This window comes from Gossypium hirsutum, chromosome A05, assembly GCF_007990345.1.
Source record: "Gossypium hirsutum isolate 1008001.06 chromosome A05, Gossypium_hirsutum_v2.1, whole genome shotgun sequence".
In the NCBI taxonomy this organism is placed as follows: domain Eukaryota; kingdom Viridiplantae; phylum Streptophyta; class Magnoliopsida; order Malvales; family Malvaceae; genus Gossypium; species Gossypium hirsutum.
The window spans coordinates 77,375,139-77,382,483 of record NC_053428.1 but is presented as its reverse complement, the minus strand read 5'-3'; the positions used below and the strand labels follow the sequence as shown (position 1 = coordinate 77,382,483).

The following is a 7,345-nucleotide window of genomic DNA, read 5'->3' as shown; positions in this document are numbered from 1 at the left end:
AGTTGTATATTTCTCAGATTGTAAGATTGCAAGGAGTATCTATTTCTATTATTTCGGATAGAGATCTAAGATTTACATCGTGGTTTTGGAAGAAACTGTAAGATGCTTTAGATACGAAGCTACATTTTAGTACCACTTTTCACCCATAGACGGATGGTCAATCCGAGCGGATTATTCAGATACTCGAGGATATGTTGAGATGTTGTATTATTGAGTTTGAAGGTACATGGGAACGATACTTTCCATTAATTGAATTTACATATAATAACAGCTTTCAAACAAGTATAAAAATAGCACCTTACGAAATATTGTACAGTTGTAAATGTAGAACACCTTTGTATTGGACTGAGCTCAGCGAGAATAAGATTTACGGGGTTGATTTGATTAAAGAGACGGAATAGAAATTGAAAGTGATTCGTGAAAATTTGAAAGTAGCGTCAGATCATCAGAAATCGTAGGCAGGTTTGAAATGAAAAGATATTGAGTTTTAGATCAGGGACAGAGTGTTTTTGAAAGTGTCTCTGTGGAAGAAAATACTTAGATTCGGCAGAAAAGGCAAGTTAAGTCCGAGATTCATCAGGTCGTATGAGATTATCAAGTGTATGAGTCGGTTGATTATAGATTGTGTTGCCACCTGAGTTAGAAAAGATTCATAATGTATTTCACGTATCGATGCTTCGATGATACAAATCAAATACCTAGCATGTGATTATTCCCTCTGAGATTAAGATTCAATCTGATATGACTTACGAAGAAGAACCGATTTGAATTCTAGCTCGTAAGATTAAAGAGTTGAGAAGTAAGAAAATCGCATTAGTAAAAGTATTATGCCATCGACACAGGGTCGAAGAAGCTACGTGGGAGCCCGAGGATGCTATGAGAAAAAAATATCCGAACCTATTCACTGGTAAGATATTCGGGGATGAAAATCCCTAGGGGGAGAGTTGTAACAACCTGTTTTTCATTAAATTGGAACAGTGGTTTCAGGACCACAAATTTGAGGCCGAAAAATTATTTTAATATTATTTTTGGTGTATATAGTATATGAATATGTATGTGTGAAAGTTTTGTGTGTAAATTTTATCGTTTAAATGGTTAATTTGACCAAATGACTAAATCGCATAAAATGAAAAAGTTGCATTCTATATGTTAAAAGTGTCTATTTGCTATGAGGCATTTAACGAGAGGTCCTTATGTTGATATTAGACCATTTAATGTGATAATGGACATTTATGGACATGGATTATAAGTTTTTAAAGGTTATTCGTTAAGGATAAATTGGAAATTGATTATTAAGTTAATAATTAATTAAAATAAAAAAAATAATATTCATTTTGTCCATCTTCTTAACCAAAAATAGAGAAAAGAATAGGGCTTAGAAAGCTTAAACCATTCAGCACTTATTTAGCTTGATTAAGGTATGTTTTGAGCTCGGTTTTTTTATTATTTCTATGTTTTTGTGACCGTTGCTTCGTGTTCTAGCTAGCCCATGCTTCAATTTTTGAAAGTGTTAATGATTTTGAAAGTTTCCATTGATGAATGCTTGAGTTCTTGAATGTTTGATGATGGAAAATAAATATTTATTGATAGATTATCATGTTTTGTAAAGTGATTTTTAGTGAAATTGCATAAAAAGGATTAAATTGTGAAAAGTGTAAAATGTGTGGTTAAATTGTGAAATAAATGAAATATATAGGCTTATATGAAGTAAGGGAATATTCGTCCAAGCATGTGTATAAGGAAATTTTGTTAATTTTGTGTATTTATGAAATGGGGACTAAATTGAATAAATGTGTAACTTTAGGGGCTAAAGTGGAAAAATACCTAAATTATCTGCTCTGGATGAAATTGAATGAATTTATGAATAAAAGGGTTAATTTTGAATGTATATAGATTAAGAACGAAAGAAATCAGATTTAGATCAGGGGAAAACAAAAGTTATCGAATAGTCGACCCATCCGTTTATTCCGACTACGAGGTAAGTTCATATACAAATGAATGCATTTAAACTAGATTATATGTGTATATTATTCATTGGAATGTTATAAATATTGAATGAACAATTACGAGCAAGAAACGACAGAGTTACGATATTCGAAATTCCCGTACGAACCTTAGATATAGTATAAGATACGGATGTCATGACATTAGGTTATCGAGATGTGTTTACATGTAAAACCATGTCTGGGACATTGTCATTGTGTCGATATTACATGTAAGACCATGTCTAGGACATTGGCAATGTTAATTAATTTCGTGTGGGACCCTGTCTGGGGCAGTGGCATCGTTCTGAGATAACATGTAAGACCATATTTGGGATATCCAAATTACGAGCTTATGTGATTTTCGCGTATCCTTAACGATTCTGAATGGTTCAACGGGCAAAGATAAGTCAAGAAAGAATGTGTTGACGAGCTAAACGACTCAGGTACATATGAAGTTTCCATGAGTATTGAAAAGTGAAGTAAGTGATGAGTTACATGATGCAATGAATATGTATTCAAAGAGAAAGGTTGGTGTTTATATATGTATGTTTACTTGTACTTGGCCTAGTGGTGTAAATGCAGTGATTTATATGATAGCTTTTTTTTATGGCTAACTAAGCTTTTAAAGCTTACTTTGTGTGTTCATTCTTTGTTTTTATAGATCATCGAAGCTAGCTTGAACTCTGGGATTGTCTGGAATCGTCATCGGACTATCGATTATCTTGTTGGTATTTTTGGAAGCTTTGTATATATATGGTATATGGCATGTATAGACTAGTGTCATATTGATATGTTTTGAGTTGTAAATTTAGCCATATGATTTGGCTTGTGATAAACTGTAAGTTATACATATTTTTACCCCATTTTTAATGCATTTTATGGATGATTTCCCATTAGAATTGGTGAATTCGATGCTCCTAATGCTTTAATTTCATGTTTTATACTTAGGAGAGCATAGAAGAGCGAAAGGAACGAGAAATGAGCCAAAAATGGAGAAAATGGGCCAAAGTATGAAATCAACACAGCCTGGACCTCCTCACATGGGCAGACCACACGACCGTGTCAATTTGGCAGGCTCGAACACAGCCTGAAGTAATCGAACACAGGCGTGTGCCACGGGCGTGTCCCTACCGAGTCCAAGTTGAGTCCAACTCAGAAAAGGATAATTTTGAGGGCTTTTAGGCATTCCAAAGCCTATAAATACACTCTAGAGAAGGAAGAAGGGGACACACGGAGATAAGGGAGTAAGGAATTACTCCAAGGAAGCCGATTGATCCATCTCAGAAGCTGGATTCATCATCAAGACTGAAGATCTCTCCTCAATTTCCCTTCAGGAGTTTTGGTTTTTCTTTATGTTTTGTATTATTTATTCCTCTGAGATGTTTTCTTATTTAGTTATGAAGTAAAACCCTTAAATACCTAAAGGGAATGAAACCTAAGACGAATATTGTTATTATTTTCTGAATCGTATGATAAATATTTAACTTGTTCTTAATTCTTGTTTTGATATCCCACGATACTGATTCAAGACAAGCTCTTATTCAGAGGAGGAATAGACCTTGTATAAGAGTACATTTGTCATAATTAAGCGGAGTTGATTGTGCGCCTAGACATAGGGTGACAAGATTTTGCCGAATTAGGGTGAAACCTAATAAAGGGATCCATAGATCGAGTTAATGCAACCCTAGAGTGTTAATTACAGAAAACTCTCGGTTATTCAATCTAGGGATTAGACGTTATTAGTCTTAAATAGGGATAATAACATAACTTAGGGGTCTCTACAGAACAAGTTGAATGAATAAATTGTCCGATTCGGAGCCAGAATAACAAGTAAAGTCTAGGTGGATTTTTACTTAGGTATTGTCTTAAGTCAATCGATTTCCCCCAAAAGCAATTCCCCAATTCTTTTCTTTGTGAGTTCATAGTTTAGATAATTAGTTAATTAAAACAAAACCTCTTTATTCTTAGGCTAGACAATAAAAAGACAGTCATTACTCGTACTTCTAGTTCCTTTGGGGTTGACAATCCTGTCTTGCTAAAACTATACTACTGTTCGATAGGTACACTTGCCTACATCGCAATAATAGTTAGTTCAAGAACGAGTAATTATAAATATTTAAAACCTATCACGAAATCACGCGATCAAGTTTTTGGCGCCGTTTTCGAGGAACTACAATATTAGGAATGCTCAATTTTTATTACTTTATCCATTTTGCAATTTAATTTTATATTATTATTACTTACTTATTTACTTTTTTCTTTACTTACTTATTTACTTTTTTCTTCTCTTAGGAAGTTCTTATAGTTTATGACTAGAAGAAACCCGTCAGGGCCACTACTTTTTGATGAAGAAGTCGATCGTACAGTTCGTAGAAACCAAAGAGAAATAAGGCCAAGCTTAAGATACACGGATAACGAGCAAGAAGACGATACTCAACCCCCAATCGAAGAGAAACCAAGGCAATCAGCTACCTCCTGCAATCGCGGTTAATCAAAATCCTACTCCACGCACTATGTATGATTATGCTAAACCTTCTTTAACAGGAACTAAATCGAGCATAGTTAGACTTGTTGTAGCTACAAATACTTTTGAATTAAAACCTAACACTATTCAAATGATACAACAATTTGTTTAGTTTGATGGTTTGCAGGATGAGGATCCCAACACTCATTTAGCCAACTTTTTAGAACTGTGCGATACATTTAAAATTAATGGCGTTTCTGATGATTCCATACTTCTTCAGTTGTTTCCCTTTTCATTGAGGAATAAAGCTAAATAGTGGTTGAACTCATTACCACGAGGGTCAATTAATACTTGGGAACAAATGACCGAAAAATTTTTACTAAAATATTTTTCGCCGGCTAAAACGGCTAAATTACGTAATGATATATTTTCTTTTGTGTAGATGGATTTAGAAACACTCTACGATGCATGGGAGAGATACAAGGACCTTTTGAGAAGATGCCCCCACCATAGGTTACCACTTTGGCTCCAAGTACAAACATTTCACAATGCTCTGAATCCTTTAACTCGACAAATGGTTGATGCAGCTGTTGGTGGAACCATCAACAATAAAACACCGGAAGATGTCTATGAGTTTATAGAGGAGATGTCACTGAATAACTGTCAATGGCAAGTCATGAGGACAAAGCCAATGAAAATAGCTGGCGTTTATAACTTCGATTCAGTCACCATGCTCTCTAATCAGGTAGAACTCTTAAATAAAAAGATTGATGGTTTTCTTAGTTCTTCACAGGTTCACCCAGTAATGCAGTGTGAAGCAAGTGGAGGTGGAACAAACCATTTGAAATACCAACCTTATGGCCACAACATGGATAACGAGCAATTAAACTACATGGGTAATAATCCTCGACCTCAAAATAATCCATATAGTAACACTTATAATGCAGGTTGGAGGAACCACCCCAATTTCTCGTGAGGTGGTCAAGGAAATCAAAGACCACAACATCCTCCAGGCTACCAACAACTACCCTACCAACAGAAAAAGAAGCCAAACCTTGAAGAGACGCTCTCAAAGTTTATTTTGGTGTCAGAAACTCATTTCCAGAACACCGGGATAGCACTTAAAAATCAACAAGCGTCGATCCAAGGGCTCGAAACTCAGATAGGCCAGCTTTCCAAACTAATTTTCGAACGACCACAAGGTAGCTTGCCAAGTAATACTGAACCCAACCCAAGGGAACAACTAAACTCAATTAATATTCAAGATGAAGAAGGATTTGTTTAGCCTAAACCAGAACCGAGGCAAGAAACTATGGTAAGCAGTGGTCAAGGTGAGGTAGATAACAATAAAAACAAAACGGTGAATGTCAAATATAAACCTCGTGTGCCATACCCCAACGAGACAAGGAAAGACCGCTCAGATGAACAATTTGGTAAATTCCTTAAACTCTTAAAAAAATTACATATTAACTTACCATTTATTAAAGCCCTATCGCAGATGCCAAATGCAATAAAATTCTTAAAAGAGCTTTTAGCAAATAAGCGGAAGTTGGACGAGGCGTCACATGTGGAGCTAAACGCAGTGTGCTCAGCTATTTTGAAAAATAAGCTACTGAACAAACTAAAAGATCCAGGGAGTCTTACGATTCCTTGCTTAATTAGTAGTTTAGATGTTAATAATGCATTAGCTGATTTAGGGGCTAGTATCAACGTCATGTCTTATAAAATGTTAAAGCAACTAGGTCTCGGGAAACCCAAACAGACTAGGATGAGCATTCAACTAGCAGATAAAACTATAAGATTTCCTAAGGGTATTATTGAAGAGCTAGTAAAAATTGATAAATTTATATTTCCTGTTGACTTCATTGTTTTAGACATAGAGGAGGATAGCAACACTCCTTTAATTCTAGGAAGACCCTTTTTAGCAACTGCTAAAACAATTATTGATGTTGGCACAGGTGAGCTCACGCTTCGCGTAGGAGACGAAACACTCACCCTTCAAGCTCGCAATTTTGACAACACATCAGAAATTGAAGGTGATCATCTAAACCATCCTATTAAAACTGACCACATGATACAACCCACTTTGCAGGAGATAAGTCTGAAGGAAGTACATGAGCCACTCTCAAACAATAACAAAGGATCTATTCATGAAGAACGAAGGCTGCAAATAGAAGAGCTAGATGAATGGCGAACACATAAACTGAGAACACACGATAAACTAAAACTATGCTAAGACGAGTTTGATACCTCTCCAAATCAACTTAAAGTTGGAGATAAAGTTTTATTAGATGCTGCAGATCCCCACATTGTCACTACCACACCTAATGAAGAAATCCCTCTTACGGTACTCAGCATTTTTCCATTCGGTACGGTAGAGGTAAGTCACCCATTATATGGTACTTTCAAAGTAAATGGACAACGTCTCAAACTTTATAACGGTGAGAATTTTAAAGACAATGGAGAGGAGCTACGACTCCACAAACCGCCCTGAATAAACCAACAAGGTAATAGTTGAGCTTTGACTATAAACAAGCGCTTCTCGGGAGGCAACTCGAGTACTAATAATTTTTAATTATTTAAATTTCAAGTTTTAAACATCTAGGTCACTAACAGAGTATTTGAAGCACAGGTTCCTAACACCACACGGCCGATCACACAACCGTGCTTAAGGCCGTGTGACCAACACGGATGGAAACAAAGCCGTACGATACTACCGTGCGAAACAAGGTAAAAGATTTCCCCAAACAAGGGCCGCGACAAAATGCCACAGTTGTGCGACATGGCCGTGGCTAAATCTGCCAAATGAACACGGGTGTGCCACACGCCCGTGTCTAGCACCCGTAGACAACACTATCAAAATAACACGGGTGTGTGCAAAGCTACATGACCGTGG

The 7,345-nt window shown here is 36.1% G+C and overlaps 1 non-coding gene across 1 annotated transcript; it reads right to left on the bottom strand.

The window, feature by feature from the left end:
* Positions 1–4,858: 4,858 nt before the first annotated feature.
* Positions 4,859–4,965, bottom strand: LOC121230098 (small nucleolar RNA R71). Its single transcript, XR_005928050.1, has one exon. It is a non-coding gene; the product is annotated as a small nucleolar RNA R71 (small nucleolar RNA).
* Between the last annotated feature and the right edge of the window lie 2,380 nt (positions 4,966–7,345).